The sequence below is a fragment of the Staurois parvus genome, unplaced genomic scaffold, assembly GCF_062004578.1.
Source record: "Staurois parvus isolate SC_StPar_1 unplaced genomic scaffold, SC_StPar_1.0 ptg000932l, whole genome shotgun sequence".
Taxonomy (NCBI): domain Eukaryota; kingdom Metazoa; phylum Chordata; class Amphibia; order Anura; family Ranidae; genus Staurois; species Staurois parvus.
In genome coordinates this window covers 297,296-321,510 of record NW_028318728.1, presented here as the reverse complement: position 1 = coordinate 321,510, position 24,215 = coordinate 297,296, and the positions used below count along the sequence as shown (strand labels likewise).

The 24,215-nt window shown below is 42.3% G+C and overlaps 1 protein-coding gene across 1 annotated transcript in view; it reads left to right on the top strand.

Annotated features, from left to right (window-relative positions):
* The window catches only part of LOC149441939 (E3 ubiquitin-protein ligase MARCHF6-like), a gene marked incomplete at its 3' end in the record, with an annotated part of 324,687 nt that overhangs the window by 9,496 nt on the left and 290,976 nt on the right, over nt 1-24,215 (top strand). The window contains exon 2 of the mRNA XM_089656745.1: nt 23,216-23,284. The remainder of the gene's footprint in view (nt 1-23,215; nt 23,285-24,215) is intronic.

Here is a 24,215-nt window from a genome sequence, read left to right as displayed (position 1 = left end):
CTTTCGGTAGAATCTATCCCTTATCCAAAGCCAAATTGGAGGTCCTCCGGGAATATATAAATGAGAGTTTGGAAAAAGGCTTTATTCAGCCTTCTACATCACCAGCAGGAGTCGGTATCTTCTTTTGTAGAAAAGAAGGCTCACACTCTCAGACCCTGTATCGACTACCGTGACCTAAACAAGATAACGGTAAAGAATCGCTACCCCCTTCCACTGATCCCCAAATTATTTCAAAGGCTGCGAGGAGCATGCTTCTTCTCAAAACTGGATCTAAGGGGCGCTTACAACCTAGTGAGAATTCGGGAGGGTGATGAGTGGAAGACGGCCTTCCGAACCCGATTCGGACACTTTGAATATCTGGTAATGCTCTTTGGCCTCTGTAATGTCTCAGCAACTTTTCAACACCTGGTGAATGATATCTTTCGAGACTATCTGGACATATTCCTTATCGTCTATCTAGACGACATCCTGGTTTTTTCTAGTTCCATAGAAAGCCATTGGGACCACGTAAAAAAAAATTTAGATAGACTACGCTGTACGCAAAAGCCGGGAAATGCGAATTTGAGGGGCAATCCATCCAGTTCTTGGGCTGTTGATCACTCCTGAAGGCATCTCTATGGACCCCCAAAAGATGTCCGCCGTCTTAGAATGGCCCATCCCAGAAGACAGGAAAGCAGTGCAGCACTTTATAGGTTTTGCTAATTTCTACAGGAAATTTATCAAGAATTTCTCTGGAATCATCGCACCAGTAACGCAGCTTACCCGACAGCATACCCCCTTTAAGTGGACTCCTGAAGCCCAAGTAGCCTTTGAACAATTAAAGGCTATGTTCACATCCGCACCTATCCTGAAACATCCGGATCCTGCTCTCGCCTTCGTCCTTGAAGTGGACGCTTCGGAGAACGCAGTTGGAGCCATATTATCCCAAAGACAGGAACTCAAATCCCTTCTTCACCCCGTCGCATTTTTCTCCCGGAAATTGAGTGTTTCTGAAAGGAACTATGATGTGGGAGACAGAGAGTTACTAGCCATTAAGGCAGCATTGGAAGAATGGCACTATTTACTGGAAGGAGCATCTCATCCCATTCTCATCTACACAGATCATAAAAATCTCGAGTACCTAAAAACGGCAAAACGTCTCAGACCACGACAAGCTAGATGGGCACTATTTTTCTCTCGCTTCATCTTCCATCTGACATACCGTCCTGGATCTAAGAATGGCAAACCCGATGCACTCTCCCGTATGTTTCCCGACCCAGTTATGCAGTCTGAATCCAACACAGTCCTGCCGGCCAAAAACTTCTTACTCCTCCAGACAGACCTTGTCACACAAATAAAAGAAGCCGTGGATAGTCATCCACTTCCCATGAATTTGCACCTGCAACTAAGGGACAGTCTGTATTTCCACAAGGAACAGATCTTCGCTCCCGAAGAACTCCGGACTCTTATTCTCCAGAGATGTCATGACCATCCATTAGCAGGTCATTTTGGGATTCACAAGACTTTTGAGTTGGTTTCTCGTTCTTTCTGGTGGCCAAACACAGTAAAAGATTGCCAGAACTATGTCAGATCTTGCACAGTCTGCCTGAGAAATAAATTTGATAAAGCCAAGACCTGGGACCTGTTGGATTCCTTGCCCGTACCGGAAAAACCTTGGAGCATGATCTCCATGGATTTTATCGTCGAACTTCTACCATCTGAAGGATTTACCACTATCTTCATAGTGATCGATCACCTGTCCAAGATTGCTCACTTCATCCCCCTGAAAGGGACCCCGTCTGCCACAGAAACTGCCTCCGTTTTCATCAAGGAAATTATTAGATTACATGGCGTGCCCCTGAATATTGTGTCTGATCGGGGAGTGCAGTTTACATCCAAATTCTGGAGAGCTCAGTGTGAGGCATTAGAGATCGGGTTACGCTTCTCATCTGCTTACCACCCACAAACAAATGGACAGACAGAAAGGACAAACCAAACTCTGGAGCAATACCTCCGATGCTTCTCCTCATACTCCCAAAATGACTGGGCATCGCTCCTTCCATTAGCGGACTTCTCCTACAATAATTCCATTCATTCCGCTACCAAGCAATCTCCTTTCTTCGCTAACTACGGATATCATCCCACCTTTCTCCCAGAAATACCGCTGGAGGCCGCTGTCCCGGCAGTACAAGAAAGGATGGAGTTCCTCAGGAGGAACGGCAAAATTTTACAAAGAACAATGTCTGAAGCTCAGACGAGCAACAAAAAATTTTTTGATAGGAAGAGAAGGTGTAACTTGGAACTGAAACAAGGGGATAAAGTTTGGCTGTCCACGGCCAATCTGAAATTAAGTTGTCCATCAAGGAAGCTTGGTCCAAGATATCTAGGACCATTTAAGATCAAGTGAAAGGTGAACCCCGTAGCCTTTGAATTAGAATTACCCAAGGACTTGAAGTTTCACCCAGTATTCCATTGCTCCTTGTTGAAACCTCACATCCCATGTGGGTTTCCCAACCGGAATTCGGAGGCGCCTGCGCCATTGCTGGTCAAAGGGAATGAAGAGTATGAGGTTGAGGCTATCCTGAATTGTAGAAAAAGGGGCGGACAGACCCAGTTCCTCATCAAATGGAAAGGTTATGGACCAGAGGATAACTCTTGGGAACCATCCACTAATGATCATGCTCCACGGATAGTTCAAGCCTATCTCCGTCTTCATCCTGAGAAACAAGCCCTAGTGGGCATCCGGAGGCTGCCTCTAAGGGGGGGGGGCAATGTAAGGGATTTCTGGCAAAGAGAAGCGCGATCGGGAACGCACATGCGCGAAGGAGATTCCGCAGAAGAGCTGGAATGCGTGATCGCGCACATGCACGCACACGTGCACACGCACGGTGAAGATTGGCGCCAGACGGGCTATTTAAAGAGGGTCTCTGCTCTGGTTCAGTGCTGACTGGTCTTCAGCTCCCCCATGTGTCCTGCTTACTCCTGTACGATTCCTTTGTTGCTGACCCGGCTTGTTCCTGACCTGACTCAGATTACTCTCCTGCTCCTGGTTCCTGACTTCGGCTCTGCTCCTGACTTTGGCTTTTCCTACTGATTCTGTACCGTGCTGCCCGACTGTTGATGACCCTGGCGATCCTGTGACCCTGCTCCTGTCCTGTGTCCTGGCTACCTACCTTGCTCTGCTGCACATCGGGTATTACCCAGAACCTGCTCTGTCTGCTACTACGGTACCCAAATCGGAGGATACTCTGCCTACCAAGGTCTGCAAGAGCTGCAAGCAACAACCACTGGCAGTCTTGTTCCCCTGGTCCCTAGACTCCCTCTGTTCCAACCTCAGCGGGGTCAGGGCTAGAGACACAAGTGAGGCTGATCTCGTCAATTCAGTCTCCTATCAGGTACGTGACAGTGAAGCAGCAGAACGAAGGAAGTAGAATCGCGGTCTAAAAGAAAATGGCCGCTGTAAGTCTGCCGTAAGTCCGCCCATGTCTTTTGATTGGCTAAGCTGCTTCCCTATATAAGGAAGTATTGTGCACCAATGGCGGTACCCTGATGAAGTCACATGTGCCGTGACGCAACGCATAGGTGACGTGGTGACGCAATATCCGGGTGGATGCCATCTTGGTACTCCATAGAAACCCATTCAAGTACACCCATAGCATGAGGTTAAAATGCCTGTATACATACTAAACAAATGTGAGTGTTATATTTGGCTTTCTTATTGGCATATACTTATATTAAACGGTATCACACTATGGAGGCTCTCTTTTTATGGATCCTATGGGAGTTAGCTATATTAATTATAACCAAAGGGGATTTGGAGCTGATCCTGACCTAAACGCACTGATCTGATGTTGAGTTTTGGATGATACCATAAAGAGGAATTTGTGCTTGGAGGGTCCAGGTGTGATCCCAAAAGCTGTTTGGCCCTTTTAGGGTCACGGTAAGGAGGTGAGGAGCCAATTTAGCCATTTTTGGATTCATCACCAGCGGCTGCAATGCACATTCACAGCATCACCTGCATGTGTTAATTTCTGTGGAACACTGGGGTCACATTATTTTTGTTGGACTTTTTATTAGCATAATTTATATTATATTATAATATTTATGGGACATTTTTTATGTCTGAAAATTTTGATGTGAAGGATTATTGAAAAAATGTAATTTGTAACACATTGTTTGAAGTGTTTTTGTTTTCACTGAGCACTTTTTTTCTCTATATTTGGAGGATTTAATTTGGAGGATTTAATTTTACTCACTGTGTTATTTATTTGTTTTTCACTTGGAGACCCCATAGGGCAGTGGTGGGCAACCTTTTTTTTCAACTGAGCCAAATCTCGCCAAAACCACGATTGAAATTTATTTTGAGAGCCACATTTTTAAAACTGAAAATACATCTCCCATATAGTAATTCATCCCCCATAGTAATTCATTCCCCATATAGTAATTCATCCCCCATAGAGTAATTCATCCCCCATATAGTAATTCATCCCCCATATAGTAATTCATCCCCCATAGTAATTCATCCCCCATAGCAATTCATCCCCCATATAGTAATTCATCCCCCATATAGTAATTCATCCCCCATATAGTAATTCACCCCCCATATATTAATTCATCCCCCATATAGTAATTCATCCCCCATATATTAATTCATCCCCCATAGTAATTCATCCCCCCCATAGTAATTCATCCCCCCCATAGTAATTCATCTCCCATATAGTAATTCATCTCCCATATAGTAATTCATCCCCCATATAGTAATTCATCCCCCATATAGTAAGTCCCCCCCCATAAAGTAAGTCCCCCCCCATAAAGTAAGTCCCCCCCCATAAAGTAAGTCCCCCCCCATAAAGTAAGTCCCCCCCATATAGTAAGTCCCCCCCATATAGTAAGTCCCCCCCCCATATAGTAAGTCCCCCCCCCATATAGTAAGTCCCCCCCCCATATAGTAAGTCCCCCCCCCCATATAGTAAGTCCCCCCCCCCATATAGTAAGTCCCCCCCCCATATAGTAAGTCCCCCCATATAGTAAGTCCCCCATATAGTAATTCATCCCCCATATAGTAAGTCCCCCCTGTGTCAATTCACTTACCTTTGCTCCGCGCGTTCCTCTCGCCGTGCTTCCCGCGCCGTTCTGGTCTTCAGGGTGGACTGTGAGAGGAGAGGAGTTTGTCACGCTGCCCCGCCTACATCCTGGCTGCCCCGCCTACATCCTGACCGCTGCAGAGTCCTGACTTTTGGGGCGGCCGCCCGAGAGGAGGGAGGGGAGCGGGCGGCCGTCCGAGAGGAGGGGAGGGGAGGGGAGGTGGCGGCCGGCCGCCCTGCACACGCCCGTCCGAGAGGAGGGAGGGGAGCGGGCGCCCGGCACACAGAAGAGCCGCATTTAAGCTTGTAAAGAGCCGCATGTGGCTCGCGAGCCGCGGCTTGCCGACCACTGCCATAGGGGATCAGTCACTATTTGTAATTATTTTGTTATCACTTGTGTGTTATTATTTTGTGTATACCATTTGTTAAGGGCGCTACTCCATTTTTTGTATATTTAGCAATTTTCTTTTATTTGGTAGTAGCATGCATTCATTTTTTTGGAGCACAGGAGGTTCATATTATTATCAAGTCTTCTTTTTATGATTAACATTGCCTTGTAATTGGTATGCAATATACGTTTGTCAAAAATAGTGTTCTGATGATAAGATCTATTAAAATTTGAAAGAAAATGTACTAAAATATATACAGTATGTAGGCTTCTTTCTGAAATTGCTAGTTTAATGACTTGTCATCTGATCAAGTGTGTTTATCAAGTGCCATAATTTAATTTGCTGCATGTTGTTTTAGCCTCATTACCTTAAGTAACCAGGCATCTACTATTTTCTAAAAAGTCAGTTATTCAGCCTAAAGTTAGCTTGTCTTAACTAGAATTGTTTGAATATTTGTCAGGGATCGGTGTCCCTGCCGCGATGTGCCAGGCGGCGTATGCGCAGGACACCGATGTGTTCTAATCAGCGGGCAGCGGGACCCGGGCGATCGCGATGGCCGCACATGCGCACTCACGATCGCGGATGCGTGCCTGGCACCAATGACAGCGCAGGGCGGGCTATTTAAATGGGAATAGAGGTATGTCAAATTGCCGTTTGGTCTTTTGTGCTCTGTTCCTGATACCTGATCCTGTGTTACTTCATTGCCGACTTCTACTTTGTACCTGACCCTGCTGATTGTATCCTGCTTAACCCTTGGCTTGCCTGACCAACCTTCTGCCTGACCCCTTTGTACCGCGCTGTCCGCTAGTTACTGAACCCGGCTTGTGACCTCGACCACTCTCTGCCTTCTCCTCCGGTACCTCACTGCCCGCACGTTGCTGACCTGGAACGCCTGACTATGCTTCCAGCCACCCAGACGATCCATCCATCCATCCTGCAGGGATCGTTCCTGGTTACCAGGTCTGCCAGACTCTTCACAGCAGACTCCTTACCCCGCACTCCTCTGACGGTGCTCTCTACCATTGTCGGACGTACTCAGGGGTCACGACCTGGTCTCAGTCTGCTCCAAGTCCATCCCCACCATCAGGGGCCCTGGTGAAAAAGCAGATTGGGACTTAGACCCCGCGCCCTGAGGAAATCCGTGCTGTGTACCGATAGAGACGCCGCCAGGCGGATCGTGACAATATTGAAGAGGTTCAGACCCCTTGACGTTGGCAACTATGTCAAGGGGTGGCATAGTTTACACACCCCTGTTAAAATGTCAGATTTCTGTGATGTAAAAAAATGAGACTAAGATAAATCATTTCAGAACGGTTTCCACCTTTAATATAACCTATAAACTGTATAATTCAGTTAAACAACAAACTGAAATCTTTTAGGTGGAGGGAAGTAAAAATAAAAAACTAAAGTAATATGGTTGCATAAGTATGCACACCCTTAAACTAATACTTTGTTGAAGCACCTTTTGATTTTATTACAGCACTCAGTCTTTTTGGATATGAGTCTATCAGCATGGCACATCTTGACTTGGCAATATTTGCCCACTCTTCCTTGCAAAAACACTCCAAATCTGTCAGATTGCGAGGGCATCTCCTGTGCACAGCCCTCTTAAGATCACCCCACAGATTTGCGATCGGATTCAGGTCTGGGCTCTGGCTTATCCATTCCAAAATTTTAATCATCTTCTGGTGAAGCCATTCCTTTGTTTATTTGGATGTATGCTTTGGGTCGTTGTCATGCTGAAAGCTGAAGTTCCTCTTCATGTTCAGCTTTCTAGCAGAAGCCTGAAGGTTTTGTGCCAATATTGACTGATATTTGGAACTGTTCATAATTCCCTCTACCTTGACTAAGACCCCAGTTCCAGCTGAAGAAAAACAGCCCCAAAGAATGCCACCACCATGCTTCTCTGTGGGTATGGTGTTCTTTTGGTGATGTGCAGTGCTGTTTTTACGCCAAACATATCTTTTGGAATTATGGCCAAAATGTTCAACCTTGATTTCATCAGACCATAACACATTTTCCCACATGCTTTTGGGAGACTTCAGATGTGTTTTTGCAAAATTTAGCCGGACTTGGATGTTTTTCTTCGTAAGAAAAGGCTTCCGTCTTGCCACTCTACCCCATAGCCCAGACAGATGAAGAATTCGGGAGATTGTTGTCACATGTACCACACAGCCAATACTTGCCAGATATACCTGCTGCTCCTTTTAATGTTGCTGTAGGCCTCTTGGCAGCCTCCCAGACCAGTTTTCCTCTCTTTTTTTATCAATTTTGGAGGGACGTCCAGTTCTTGGTAATGTCACTGTTGTGCCATGTTTTCTGCACTTGATGATGACGGTCTTCACTGTGTTCCATGGTAGAGCTATTGCCTTGGAAATTCTTTTGTACCCTTCTCCTGATTGATGCCTTTCAACAATAAGATCTCTGTGATGCTTTGGAACTTTATTTGGGGTTAGTCAGAGGCACTTTAAATGATGGCAGGTGTGTACTATTTAACATGATTTTGAATGTGATTGCTTCATTCTGAACACAGCTACATCCCCAGTTATAATAGGGTCCCCCCAAAAGATTTCAGGTTTTTTTTCAATTGAGTTGTACAGTTTATAGGTCACATTAAAGGTGGAAAAAGTTCTGAAATTATTTATATTTGTCATTTTTTTACATGACAGAAACCTGACATTTTAACAGAGGTGTGTAGACTTTTTATATCCAGTGTACTACGCCATTTATTTTTCTTTTTTTTACTGTTAGCACCATAACTACTATTTATAACCACGACATAGTACTACTCCATTGCTCATTCTCAGTATTTAGTTTATCTCTTTATTGGGCATTTCCCACTGAGCACATAAATAGATACTTATGACCTTCTAACGTTTGGATTACCGTGGTACACTTTTTCCTAACCTACAACAACCACCTACCCCCCCAGTAGGCCTTCTTCGTACACCTTTGTGAGTGACGTGATTTGTTCCTACAATCCTATGTTGCATCAGTTAAAGTGTTACTAAACCTACATATTCATGGAGAAAATTCTGTTTGTTTTGAACATTGATATTTATTTTTACACTTATTGTGCTGCTCATTTGTACACTTATTTTCACTATTTGAAGTACTGTATATGCATGTGTTACACACGTTATTTATGTTTTATCAGATATGCCATTTTTGATAATTTTTAATGATTTAATGATTGAGCATATGTGGTGATATATTTATATTCAAATTTTTATTTCCAGAGATTCTCAAATTCAAAGCAAAGTGTTACATAGTGTTAAGTAAAAGACAGAAAGTAACTGTAAACAGAATTATCTAAATAACACTTCAAAGTACAACATAGTATTTTCCAAAACATGGCACAATATTAAAAATTAAAGAAAGGGAAAAAAACAATGCAAAATGATAAAGTGTGACCTTAGAAATTCACCATAGCTCACACCTTTTGAGATTTTTCTTTCTTTTATGAGGAAAACAAAAAACTGAAAAACAGCAGAGATTAAGAAATTACATATATACACAACTAGTTGAATACAAAACAGCAAAAAAAAAAACAAAAAAAAAAACCAAAGTGCTCATAGCGGCAGTAAAACTCCTTGAACGCCTGGTCTACAACTAAGTGACCACTGTCATGGAAATTTTGTATTGTTGGTCGAACTTTAAGTGTGTCATATATTCTTGTTATTCATATGTCTCTCGTGTGGCTTAATTAAAGCTCTGAAGGCTGCAATTGGGCCATGCGCATGTACAATGTATGTATTACAGTACTCAGCTCGGTAATGGATGAGATGGCGGATCTGTGCTTATAGACCGGCGTGTATACCACCACGGCATTCGATGCGAATGCCGCTGTCAGTAGACCGCGGGCCTGTATCCACATATCAGCAGCATAGTACCACATGGGCTTCATAACGCAAGGCGCCAAGCGGTGTGAACTCCACGTGTAGGCTTATGCATATCTTACAACCCATTACCAATCTGAACTGTATACGGATGGATGTGTTTTAATAAAGATCGTATCGGGCCCATCCAGGTACAGACTGATATTTCTAGGGAATGCTTGTACGGAGAATGGACATACTGCTAGGAGCTGGAAAATATGCACTCCACAGAGGGCTCATGGGAAGGGGAGGAGATATGCTCTCCACAGAGGGCTCATGGGAAGGGGAGGAGATATGCTCTCCACAGAGGGCTCATGGGAAGGGGAGGAGATATGCTCTCCACAGAGGGCTCATGGGAAGGGGAGGAAGTCTGCTGACCTCAGAAGGCTCATGGGGGAAGACCAGTGACAGATAATAGAAAAGCCTATGCTCCAATCGGAATGTACATCCTGTGTATAGGCACTCCCCATTGCATTGTTCTGTGGGAGGGGTTTGACCTTATTCATGTGGGGGGGCGTGTGTGTATTTGTAATAAAACCAGAGGGGAGAATGAAAACTGCCCTTATGTGAATTCAACCATCAACCTGAAGGTGTCGTGTGATCATTTCCAGGTATAGGGAGCTCCAAACACCCACATTTCAACAGAAGCTAAAGTAGCTGGATGGGCAGGAATCGTGTAGTTTAAGTTTTCATGGTAAGCGAGATTCACACAGCTTTATGGGGGATTTCTGCGCATCCAACTGCGAGTACTCACGGTAAGGAGAAATTCGTTAAAGCGAATTTCCAAGACACCACCTCATTAAAAATAACCTTCTTGATCTCCTAAATAAAGGGGACACCTACAGGAGTAGGACACTAGGCAGAAAAAAGAACACAGCAACGCCCATGGGCAGTCCTAGCTGGCATAAGTGAGTGAGGACCTAGTTCCCTACTGTAGCCTGTGGTTCCATAGTTTTTTCTAGAATGGTCAAGAATGAAGAGAAGCTGTGTCCATCAATGAACGCAAGAGAAAAAAAGTTAAACCAAGTAAATATGATATACTTTCCTATATATTTACTAATACAAGCAGCCTAAGGCGTAAAGATAAATGATTGGATGTTCTTAAAGTGGAACTTCACTCTCTCAAACACAAGATTAGAGAGATGCCAACATTCCTTAATATCTAGGGCACCTGCCGATGTGAGAAATGTGGCACATGCAATTATATCTCACATCATCAAAAGTTGTTCTGAGATTTCAGCGGTAAAACATATACTGTAAAACAGATTATGACCTGTTCTACGCAATTTGTAGTCTATGGGTTAAGCTGCTCGTGTGGCCTAATATGCATTGGCAGGACAATTATAGCTATGCACACTTTTGGTTTGGAGAACATATTGAGGAAGGAAATCTAAATTATATTATCCCTAAGCATTAAGCATTTCATCATAAAAATAATACCAGTGGTCTAAGATTGCTGAGGCCATTCCTGTCATTTCTAATGCAAAAGGGCAATTTTCCAAACTGTCAAAGATATGCTGAAACAGTGTGACTCTAGGCAGCTTATTATGACATTTTATAAGGCCATTTAGCATAAGTTGTTAATCAAGTCAGTTAAACTCCTGGGATATTGATTTGGTCAGTTAAGTAGCAGAGGGGGTTGTAAATCATTTTCAGCTGCTTTGGTGTTAAATTAATAGGTGCAGTAGATGGGCAACAATGAGATGACCCCCAAAACAGGAATGATTTTACTCCTCTTTTCTGACTGTTTTTCACTAGTTTTGCATTAAAGCTAGGGTCGGTGCCACTATTGGTAGCATGAAGGCGATACCTGGACCCTACAGAGGTTGCACTGGCAGTCCAACTCCTCCAGAATGGCACATCAATATGTGCCATTGCCAGTAGGTTTGCTGTGTCTCCCAGCACAGTCTCAAGAGCATGGAGGAGATTCCAGGAGACATACAGTTACTCTAGGAGAGCTGAACAGGGCCATAGAAGGTCCCTAACTCATCAGCAGGATCGGTATCTGCTCCTTTGTGCAAGGAGGAATAGGATGAGCACTGCCAGAGCCCTACAAAATGATCTCCAGCAGACCACTGGTGTGAATGTCTCTGACTAAACAATCAGAAACAGACTTCATAAGGGTGGCCTGAGGGCCCAACGTTCTCTAGTTGGCCCTGTTCTCCCTGGCCGACACCATAGAGATTGATTGGCATTTACCATTGAGCACTAGAATTGGCAGGTCTGCCACTGGTGCCCTGTGGTTTTCACAGACGTGAAAGGATCTGGAGAAGCCTTGGAGAATGTTATGCTGCCTGTAACATCGTTTAGCATAACTGTTTTGGTAGTGGGTCAGCGATGGTCTGTGGAGGCATATCCATGGAGGGACGAACAGACCTCTACAGGCTAAACAATGGCACCCTGACTGCCATTAGGTATCGGGATGAAATCCTTGGACCCACTGTCAGACACTACGCTAGTGCAGTGGGTCCTGGGTTCCCTCTGGTGAACGACAATGCTCAGCCTCATGTGGCGAGAGTAAGCAGGCAGTTCCTGCAGGATGAAGGAATTGATAATATTCGGTTGCACCCATGCTTGCCTGACGTAAATCCAATAGAACACATCTGGGATATCATGTTTTGGTCCATCCGACGGTGCCAGGTTGCACCTCAGACTGTCCAGTAGCTCAGTGATGTCCTGGTCCAGATCTGGGAGGAAATATCCCAGGACACCATCTGTCGTCTCATTAGGAGCATGCCCCGACGTTGTCAGGCATGCGTACAAGCACGTGGGGGCCATACAAACTACTGAGTACCATTTTGAGTTGCTGCAATGAAATTTCAGCAAAATGGACTAGCCTGCTGCATCATTTTTTCGCTTTGATTTTCAGGGTGTCTTAGGATTCAGTCCTCTGTAGGTTGACCATTTTCATTTACATCAAACGATAGATCATCCTTACATTCCTAACACATTACCCAGTCCATATCAGTATAGACAATATCAAACATGATATTTTCCCCCATTGAGATCTGATGTGTTTTCAAAGTGTTCCTTTAATTTTTCTTGAGCAGTGTATATTTGTTCTTATATAATTTTTCTGTCTCTCTCTCTCTTCTTTCCACATAGCCATAAGGACAGTTAGCAATTTGTAATCTAATTTTTTTTTTCCGAAAAAGTAATATACCAACATTATAAATACTAGTTTAATCTATTTCATTACTTTCATGGTATTATCAGTCTAATTTCATAGTTATTGATGCCATTCAGCTAGGATTCTACATTTTTGTTGATTGTATATATACAATAGGGGAAAAAATATATATATATTCTATCACTACATTGTGCAGTTTTTATGGATATTGCACATTATAACCTTTATTTTATATACATATTTAATCGTAAATTATTTTGGTTCTCCTCCCATACATTGAAAGATAAATTGTATCTAATATGATTGGGTGTTTTCAGTCTACATGTAACAGGTTAACCCCTTCAGATTATTGCTGGTGGCTGCTTTTTGGTTTTACATCTTGGATGCGATTTCCATAACAGGCTATGATAATGTATTAAAGTGCAAGACAATATTCCTAGGCTTCTTAGTTCTCTAACTTTTATGCATTTCAAAGGCTGAGGTGAGCAGAGGGCTAGTATCCCTGAACAGAGGTTCAATTGGCCTCTTGTATTTATTTAGTTGTCCTGGGATATTATGACAGGTTTGAGAAAGGAGGACACACCCCTGAAACATATAGCCATGCCTACCTTGACAGTAGGAGTGACCTGTGTGAGCCTAGTAACAGCAGGTTCTGATGTACAGCTGAGCCCAAAGTGTGGCTGACTTGTCTCTGCTTTCTTCAGCCTAAAGTGAGAAATTCACACTTGTGCTGGGCAACCAACCCACATCACTGGATGTGAACAGTTCTAGAACTTCAGCAAGATGGGGCTGCGTTCAAGGTGCTTTTAATATATTAGGTATGGGAATGCAACCATTGTTGCTTCCCTGTTTTTTCCCTTTTTGCTTTTTTCACTTGCGCATGGTATAATCAGGGCCTGCTGCAGAAGACTTTGCTTCACCAGGGCAAAAATCTTCCAATGGGGTTACTGGTTCTGGTGACAACCAGGATCTCCTTGATTTGGTGGGATTTCCTCTCACTTCCTGTTTTGACTATGGGACACATATGGCAAAAATAAAACTGAAATGGGTTACTCTTGCTCTATCATATATGAAAAAAGAAAAAAAAAAAAAGGTTTCGCTTCTAGTGCTACTTTATGCCAAAATCTCACTGCTTGTCCTCAGAATCAGAAGTACAGGGTAATGTCCACAGTGGGATATGGTTAGGAAAGATGAGATTGTACTTTTTTAAATGGCTTTAAATATAGACTTTTTGTTGGATTTGAGAAATACATTCCCTATCTTAAACATACAGTACAAGACACAGGCTGAACATTTATAGACTCGTACCTTTAGGTGACTGGACACTAGCAAGCTTTTTAGGACACACCCACTTTATGCCTCCTCTACAATTATTCCCCACTCTAGGACTTCTCAGTTTTGTGATAGTGTCCAGCGTTGTGGACAGAAAAAGATGTCACCCTTTTGTCTTGTGAGAAGACTGTAAAAAACCGAAGCAATATTTGAATTGTGTTCATTACAGTGAAAACTTTTCAAATTTCGGGCTAAAACACAACCTCTCAGAGCTTAGTCTAGGTGGGTGATCAGGTGTGACCTCACACTACAGGACATACCTTTTACTGCCATGTTTGTCTAGAGCCATTATATGGTACTCAGATACTTTCTTCTGCCCTTTCACCAACGGCAGTCTACACCCGGGTTCGTGGGCTCTCCTTCTCAGACACATTTATCCTGTATTTTTACACCCTACCCCATAAGTACCCGACAGGGGAATACCTTCACACGTAGTTATTATGATGCAGAGTAAGCAGAAAAGAGCCATTGCAAAACTGCAGATGAACATTTGCTCTGCCGAATGCCTGCACAACACTCAATCTTAAATTGACTATGCTTCAGAGCAGGAGCTGGTTCTATCACTGTTTTCTGCATCTGATTTTAGCTCTATTTCAGGCACGCACATTTTATGCATCTGTGTCACAATTCTTTGGACAAATCATGATATTCCTACAGCCATCTTTGCTTAAGGCTTAAAATGCCATGCCTCTTTTACTCCTGTTTCTCTTTGAGTTAGGTCCTGATATGCCTGCCCTAGATGAGGCAGACATAGATGTGGAGGACATTAAGGCAGTATCTGAGGAAGCTTTTTTTTTACAGATTGCTGCTCTTTTGAAAAGGGTTCTTCACACACCATGCTTGCTAAGGCAGAAAAGCTCACTGCTGCTTAAAAGCCTTGACATTGTGCAGCTTGATTCTCCTCTGTCTTGCCATGTCCCTTTTGGTATAGAGACTTGTAATATATAGTGAGGAACAGAAGTATTTTAACACCTTGCGATTTTGCAAGTTCTCCCACTTAGAAATCATGGAGGGGCCTGAAATTCACATTGTAGGTGCATTCCCACTCTGAGAGACAGAATTTAAAAACAAATCTCAGGAAATCACATTGTATGATTTTTAAATAATTTATTTGTCTTGCACTGCTGAACATAAGTATTTGAACACCTGGGAAAATCAGTGTTAATATTTGGTACAGAAGCCTTTGTTTGCAATTACAGAGGTCAAACATTTCCTGTAGTTCTTGACCAGGTTTGCACACACTGCAACAGGGATTTTGGCTCACTCCTCCACACAGATCTCCTCTAGATCTGTCAGGTTTCGGGGCTGTCGCTGAGCAACACGGAGTTTCAGCTCCCTCCAAAAATGTTCTATTGGATTTAGGTCTGGAGACTGGCTAGACCACTCCAGAACCTTGATATGCTTCTTACGGAGCCACTCCTTGGTTATCCTGGCTGTGTGCTTCGGGTCGTTGTCATGTTGGAAGACCCAACCACGACCCATCTTCAATGCTCTTACTGAGGGAAGGAGGTAGTTGCTCAAAATCTCACAATAAATGGCCTTATTCATCCTCTCCTTTAATACAGTGCAGTCGTCCTGTCCCCTTCGCAGAAAAGCACCCCCAAAGCATGATGTTACCACCCCCATGCTTCACAGTAGAGATGGTGTTCTTGGGATGCAACTCATCCTTCTTTTTCCTCCAAATACGACGAGTGAAGTTTAGACCAAAAAGTTCTACTTTGGTCTCATCTGACCACATGACTTTCTCCCATGCCTCCTCTGGATCATCCAGATGGTCATTGGCAAACTTCAGACGGGCCCGGACATGTGATGACTTGAGCAGGGGAACCTTCCGTGCAATGCATGATTTGAAACCATGACGGCGTAGTGTTCTACCGACAGTGACCTTTGAAACTGTGGTCCCAGCTCTCTTCATGTCATTGACCAGCTCCTCCCTTGTAGTTCAGGGCTGATTCCTCACCTTTCTTATTATCAGTGATACTCCACGAGGTGAGATCTTGCATGGAGCCCCAGTCCGAGGGAGACACAGTCATCTTTAGCCTCTTCCATTTTCTAACAATTGCTTCAACAGTTGATCTATTTTCACCAAGCTGCTTGGCAATTGCCCCGTAGCCCTTTCCAGCCTTGTGGAGGTGCACAATTTTTACTCTAGTTTCTTTTGACAGCTCTTTGGTCTTGCCCATGGTAGTAGTTGGTGTCTGACTGACTGTGGGGTGGACAGGTGTCTTTAAAGAGCTCAGACGGGTGCTACTAAGATTAATGAGTGGAGTAGAGGTGGACTTTTTAAAGGCACAGTAACAGGTCTTTGAGAGCCAGAATTCTTGCTGTTTCTTAGGTGTTCAAATACTTATGTTCAGCAGTGCAAGACAAATTCTTTAAAAATAATACAATGTGATTTCCTGAATTTGTTTTTAAATTCTGTCTCTCAGAGTGGGAATGCACCTACAATGTGAATTTCAGACCCCTCCATGATTTCTAAGTGGGAAAACTTGCAAAATCGCAGGGTGTTCAAATACTTCTGTTTCTCACTGTATTTCCTATTCATGAACAGATACAATGTACAATCTATAACGATTGGGTTACTCCAAAAAGGATTTTCACTTTAGCAGACGAGACTGGAAAGGTGTAGATTAGCCTGAATTGAGTGAACTGAATGGACTGATGGAACTGTACTGAATTCTTGGTCCTGGCTACAAACAGAGGTAATTTAGGGTTGAATCTGGAAGCTAGAATGTCCAAATCTGGAGTTCCCCATTTGGTCTGATACAGGCAGGGGCAATTCAGGTAATATGCTTTACAGTTTTTCACTCCTGGGATATGGACAGCAGATCACTGGACAATGCGTTTCTGTCCATAGGATTATCTAGCTTGCTTTAGAAAACCACAAAATCTTTCAATATATTTTCTGTTCCTGAACAGACAGAAGGTGCAATCTATAATGATTTGATCACTCCAAAAAGGATTATCACTCCCACCAAACCTTTACTGAACTCTTGTCTATTGGAAAAAGTTTACAAGAAAGTGGTCTGTTCCTGTGGTTGGTCCTGCTGTCCCAAATTTAAACATCTCATGTTTCCTATTGAAGATGTCCCTTTTTTTTTTTTTTAATTCTTCAAATCGAAAGTTTGAGATGCTTTTAAAGACTCTTAGACTCTTTTCACATGCAGGCCCAGCCTTGCAACCAGCTCTTTCTGTATTTTCAATATTAGCATGAAAAAAAGGGACACACCTGCCTTGCTCAGCGATAGTTTTTTATTGTAATTTAAGAAAACCAGATGTATACTCACAAGAATCACAAGTATATCCGTTTCTAGTGTTCTGGACGACCTGGGCCACTAAGCGAGTCCCGAACACATATAGACCCTAAGAAATGGCTGATGCATTTCAAGGGGGGATCCCCTCTTCCTCAGAGGACACTGTGGATATTGATATGCTTGTGATTCTTGGTGTTTGTGAGTATACATTTGTTTTAATAATGCAATAAAAAGCTATCCTTGAGATTATTGGTAAGGGTAGTGCACCCTTTTTTTTTCTAGTGGGCTTCCCCAGACCTAAGAGGGCTGCAAAGTTTTGCCAATACTGGAATTCCTGAAGATCCATGGTTTTTCAATATATCAAATTGCAGCTAACTGGACTAGAGCAGTGAACAACCAACAAGATCATGTTTTTCAAAATTGTGAACAATTATTGCAGTTCACTTCTGCTCTGATTTTTTTTTTTGGTGTGTGTGTGGTGTCATAGAACATGCCACGAGACAAATTTCCAGAATGGCTTTAATCTCCGACCAAATGTGCAAAATCATCTGGTTAAAAACCTGGCAGCTGAAGACGTCTGTTTGGAGATGCACTTGATCAATTCATAAAAGATGATTCTAATGGAAAGGGTTTACTTCCATGGTGGAAAATTCCAAAACCATCCTCCTCTGGAGCTTATACCTTCACAAAACCTAGAGTAGGTATTCGATCCACAATGGCTTCAACGTCCGAACTTTAGTTCAGCCTTTCTTTGCAAGATTAGGGCCACAAAACCCACCAAGTCTTCCCCAAACCCTCTTCCCAATGGAGGTGCACCCCATCTCTAAAGAATGGAGGGAACATCTGTTAGAATTTGCCTCTGTGTCGCCAACATCCCAGAATGCTAAGAGCAATTGGGATTGCTCCTCAGCACTGGACCTCTGTTCTCCATGGACAATCGGGTGCAGAAAGAAAGTGCCCCAGCTGTGGCTTACATTAACCAAAAAGGGGGCACCAGAAATCTTGCAGCCTTGAATATAGCAAACCAGATAATCCTATGGACAGAAACTCATTGTCCGCATCCCATGTGTGGAAAATTGTAAAGTTGTTTATTGCAACTGCCACTGCCTGTATCAAACCAAATGAAGAGCTCCAGATTTTTAAATCCTAGCTTCCAGGTTCAACTATAAATTACCTCTGTTTGTGGCTAGGACAAAGAATCCTCTAGCATTAGCCATGGATACCTTGATAATTGCCTGGTCTCTATTCAGGCTAGTCTACACCTTCCTTTCAGTGCAGAATCTGTCTTGTCTGTTAAAAGAGCAATAAAGGAAAATGGTGATTCCTATTGCAGCAAACTGGCCCAGAAGAACCTGGTACAGAGACATACTCCAACTTCTACCAGGTGAGGCTGTCCCCATCCCAGCAGGCCAGATTTGCTCCCTCAGGGTCCTCTTCCTACTTCATTCTCTGGATTTAATGGCATGGATGTTGATGTCAGTGTCTGAATCTGTTATTCCTATCTTGCTAAATGAAAGAAAAATCTCTTCCAGGATCCAGGATGATCTACTATTGTGCCTGGAAATCTCTATTTTCCTGGTGCTAACTCAGGCAATCCCATAAATTACTGTGTGCCTACATTCTGAATTTCCTATATACCCTTTTGTCACAAGGTAGCCTGCAGTTTCTTGTTTGTGTTCTTACCTTTTTGCTACAGTGCTGTTCCTGATCCCTTTCACATGTGTGTTTGTCTGTGCTCACCTATGGGCTTCTTCTGCTGTTCTCTGGGTTTTATTTCCTTCCCTTTCATCACTTCCTGGCCCGCCTCCTTGTTTTCCTGCCTATATAAGACGTGCTCAGTCTAGGCCAGTTTGCCTGAGCAACTTCCTAGTTGTCGGAGCTCCTCTGTGTTGCTATTGCTTGTATTGTGCAATGACTACTCGTGTACTGACCCCTGCTTCGTTCTCTGACTCTGCTAGTTTTCCTCCTGTCCTGACCTCGGCTAGTCTATCGGATTTCCGTTTGTTTTCTACCATTGTACTCTGCTCCCATGAGCGGTCTCTTCATCCTCAGCTGGGTGTACCCGGGGGCCGCGACCTGGTCCCAGCTTGCTGCAAGTCCATCCCCACCATCAGGGGCTCTGGTGAAGAAGCAGGCTGGGGCTTAGACTCCACACCCTGGGGAACCCCAAGTTGACTATTTACAAGGGCTCACTACCACAGGTGCTGACACCTTTGAATCCATCAGGGATATTCTCTTAGATGACCCCTCCTGCAAATTAGCTTTTTTGGTTCTTTTCATGTCTGTCATACATATCTCTGACTTGGTAGCCCTTTCCTGTGAGAAGCTCATGCTTCATAAAGAGAAGATTGTCTTATACCCAAGACCATTTTTCTTCCCAAGCCTGAGGTGATTGTAGCCGTATTAGTGCATTTGCAACAGAAACAATTGAGTACTGTCCGTGATACTTTTTTATTTGCACTAACATACAATTTTGAGGACAAGCTTTTTGGAAGTGTCCCCTTCTTCAAGGTCCAAGCATTACTCCACTTATATAAACAACATGCAGCGCTATGAAAACAATATCAAAATTCATATAAAAGTAATAAAGGATCTCGGTATGACACTGGTAGTGTATCATAGGGATAACATCGTCTCTGGGGTAGATAACCCAAAGAAATTGTAGTAAATTCCACATCCAAAAGTATGATAATAGACAGCACATTGAAATTGGCACTAGTGCATATAGCGAAGTGACAGTCAATCATAAATATATGGGTATGGGGTACCCTATGATACACTACCACTGTCATACCGAGATCCTTTATTACTTTTATATGAATTTTGATATTTTCATAGTGCTGCATGTTGTTTATATATGTTTCTTAGAAGGTTCAGGGGTTTACCTTTCATGCTAGCTGCTCCTTGCACACAGATCCAGCGCTCGTTTTTATATTGTTAATATTTATCAGTACTCCACTTACATCCTCTTCATTTCTCCATGTTTGGCTGTAGTCAGAGCCATTAGATTCTACCTCAAAACTTCAGCTTAGATCAGACAGACTCCATATTTGTCTTGCACTCCTCAGGACCTCACTAGGGACACCCTGGTACCAAGTTCACCATCGTGAGATGGATAAGAAATATAATCACTAGCACTTACATCCTCGTGTACAAATCACCTTCTCTTTTATGTTCCCATTCCACCAGGTCAGTAGGATTTTCTTGGGCATTTTCGCACCACACCTCTGTAACCCAGCCTTGTAAAGCTGCCACCAGATCTGTTCAGATAAGTTCTCCCGAGTGGATATCCAATCTTCTGCAAATGCAGCTTTCAGCTACAAAGTTCTTGCATTAGCACTCCGAAGTTGGGTCTGTGGACCCTTGTTGTTGGGCCTGTTGGCACAGTGCTGTTTGCCTACTTGTTGCCCACCCTTCTCATTCAATGCATGGGGACATTCCAGGGTCTATTAATACGTTACCAGTGTCCTATACTGTATGCTTAACGCGGAGTTCTAATCACACTAAAAAAATATGTCAGCAACTACAAAAACTGTAGCTGCTGAGTTTTAAAATACAGTTCTCGATCCAGCGGTGTACTCCCTGCAGCAAGTTTCACTGACCGTCCAGTGTTCCCAGCGCCAGCATCTTCAGTGTGGGTACCCGGTTGTGACAGCTTGTGGCTTCACAACCGGGTGCCCACTGCGCATGTGCGAGTAGCGCTGCGCTTTCTGAATGGTACCATAGTCTTCTGGGACCTGTCAAGTGTCCCAGAAGACTACGGGGTGGGAGGGGGGAAGACTACTTTCATTTCCGGTCGCCTAGGCAATTACAACGGAAGCGGATACTTGTCAATTTTGGGTACCCACTCCACCCATGCTCCCCAAAGGTGCCAATCCTTAATGGGGAGCGGAGGACCAGTCTTTAAAGTGGAACGTCCCCTTTTGGGTGGAGCTCCACTTTAAGATAATGGAAAATTTGAAAATACAATGCAGTTTCAATTTAGATTACTAAAATACGACTAAAACTGAACTGGCATTTAAGTCAAGATTATGACTAATGCTGGCCATAGACGGTTTGAAAATTGGCCGATTTTTTTGTCCGAAAGTTTAATCGGCCGATTTTCGCACTGTTAGTGGGTTAATTTGTCGGCTGGTTTTCATGTTTTTTCCACTTTTGGATTATCGGTCATGTTGGAAAATTCGTGGAAAACGACTGATTTTCGCGTCGATGGTCAAATCGTATGATCGTTTTTACGAAAAAAATATGCGCATGAGCCGTGACCTGGAAGGAAAGGTTTCGCCTGTACGAAATTTATTTTCCGGGACAAAGATCAAAGCTGTTGAATGTCAACAAAATATTATTAGATGGCTTCCTGTGTGTGAATAAATGTACAGCTTTCTGTGTGCGATGTACAGAACATGCATTTGCTATGGTTATTGCTCTGTGCTAAATTGAAGAATCCCCCACAAACTAACATTAATTTATGTCCATTCTCACTATATATTAACCATTATTCAAACATTTACGCCCAAAATAGTGAAATATACAAATATTTCATTCAGATATAAAAAAAAATGTAAAATAGTCAGATCTTTTAAAGCAGCACTGCTTTATTGAGCTACTTTTTGGCATATCAAAAATAGTATATTTTTGAAGTTATTTTTTTTCAAAAATATTTTAATGTTTGCATAAATATTCTTTTTTTTTTTTGTATAAACAGTTTTTTTTTTTAAAATAGAACATTATTCAAACGGTACATTGTGTACATATATTTTTAGAAAAATGTTCTGACAAAATGGTACAGACCTTCAATGTAGAAGACATAATTGACCACAACATAATGTGTACAATCACATTGTATAGTCTGGCCGTACATTATACAATTTTCTTATGGATTTTGCTTAAGATTTACTATAAACCATATAATATGAGGTCACACCTTTACAACATTTTCAGTTGTATGCAAATAGGCAGGTCAATGCACTACATAGTTGATGGTAAATCTCAAAGGGCCTCATATTATATGTATTTTAGTAAATCAAAAGCAAAAATCTTAAGAAAATTGTTTAATGTATGGCCAGCCTTTAATGCAACATTTGTCTCAGACCAGCACAAAACAGATGTTAGCATACAAAAAAAGTTAGAACAGTACGTTCTACATAACATTTTTAAAACACAAAGTGTTCAGGAAAATAACTGACATGACTCAAATCAGTTTGCAAAATATTTAGAGAAAATGTTACAGACCTTCAATGTACAACACACCATTGACCAAAACCTCCACAATGTGCACAATCACATTATATAATCTGGCCATACATTATACAATTTTCTTGCGGATTTTGCTTAAGATTTACTATAAACCATATAATATGAGGTCACACCTTTACAACATTTTCAGTTGTATCCAAATAGGCAGGTCAATTCACCATTATGGCATTTTTTCTTTTTGAGATGATGCCGGGCATTTTCGTACAAGATGTACAGATTTTTCGTGTGTACGAAACGATAGTGATGTTCGTTCCGTCAGGCTCTCTGTATAGTGTGGGAGGGTCTGAAAGGTCAAAAATGACATTTCCTGTTATATGTCATGATTTTTATGACTTGGTCGGCCGATTTTCGTAATAATTGGTTACGTCGGTTTAACGAACGACCGATGTTTCGTTTATTGGACAAAAAAATGGCCGATTTGCGAGCTGTCTATGGACCGCAAATCGGCCAAAATCTAAATTTGATATCAAAATTAACAGTGGTCAAAAAGCAATATTTTTGTTTGTTTACAATACCTGGTTTTAGTTATGATGTTACTTGATGCTTGTTTCCATTATTTACAGAGAACTGTTAAAGTTTTTAGATTCTAGTAATATGTACAATGGCATTACAGCCAAGAGTTTTTTTTTTTTTGTTTTTCAAATATATTTTGAAGTTGCACTTCGGTTTGTCAGAAAGCAATATTTTTGTTTGATACTGGTGATTTTAGTCTTGATGTGATCGCTAAGTATAAATGCATGTTTACAAAAAGTTCCCCCCTAAAAAACTCAACATTTTACAATGGGTTGCATCAGTGGCAGTCTCGGACACCCCTGCTGTAGATATCACTTTCCTGTGTTTTTCATTTTCTTTTACCCTCATAATAAGGATAATTCTCTTGTTAAAAATATATACTTTCCTTAACACTCCTTTTCAGGGCTTGGCAGCAATTGTAAAATTTCAGAGATCTCGACGTTTATTAGGTATCTGCTACATTGTTGTGAAGGTAACTTATAAATTGTTAAAATGTTTTTCATGTTTTATGTATACATCTTGTGAATTATGTCTTTTTAATATAATCTTTATTTGAACTAGTAATTAGGGTACAGAGACATTTACCAGGTCACATAACGGCATAGCAAACCCCTGAAACAAACAACCCCATGTCACCAATGCAATGTACAGAATGAAAAAAAACAAGTAAGCAAGACTTGTATAAATGTACATTTACTGGTATAAATGTAAACTAGGGGTTCCAAAGTGTCGTGGGCAGAGTTGGCGGCCAATTGCAAGCCTAACAGAGTGAATAAAGCCATGGCAGTCAGGAATGTAGGAGGCCCCTTGTGGGACACAGTATTAAAGAAAGGTATGCCTTAAGACCCACAAACATCCCACCAACTGCTAGGAAATCCCATATTGCGGGTATGAAATGCTATCACCAAATACAAGATCCAAAATGTAGTAACATGAAAAAAAAATCTTGTAACTGTGTATATCTTGTGGAGGGAAAAAAATACAAACCAGAACTGCTCACACTAAGATTACCCTAAATGAAGCCATGCTAAGAAGAAGGAATAATCCGGTAGTCAAGCTATGCCTACTAGCACGGTATGAGAGTTATGGCATGGTTGTGTCCTAGGGATAATGGAAACAGACTAAAAGATTAGGAGATTGTAGTACAACATATACAAAAAATCTATGATGGACAAGATTCAGCAAGTCTGACACCTGAGAAAACTGGAAGCTTGGCGTGGAAACCTTCTTCACAAAGATGGGGACTCCCAGGCCTAGGTCTTGTGCCCCCTAGGGGGGCTTACACCTGAATAGGTCAGGCCTACTTGGGAAATGTGAACTGGCATTCAGGGCATGTAGGAGTACATGCTTCGCTCACACATAACATGGAAATTAATCAAGATAGGGGAACAATTTATCACCAT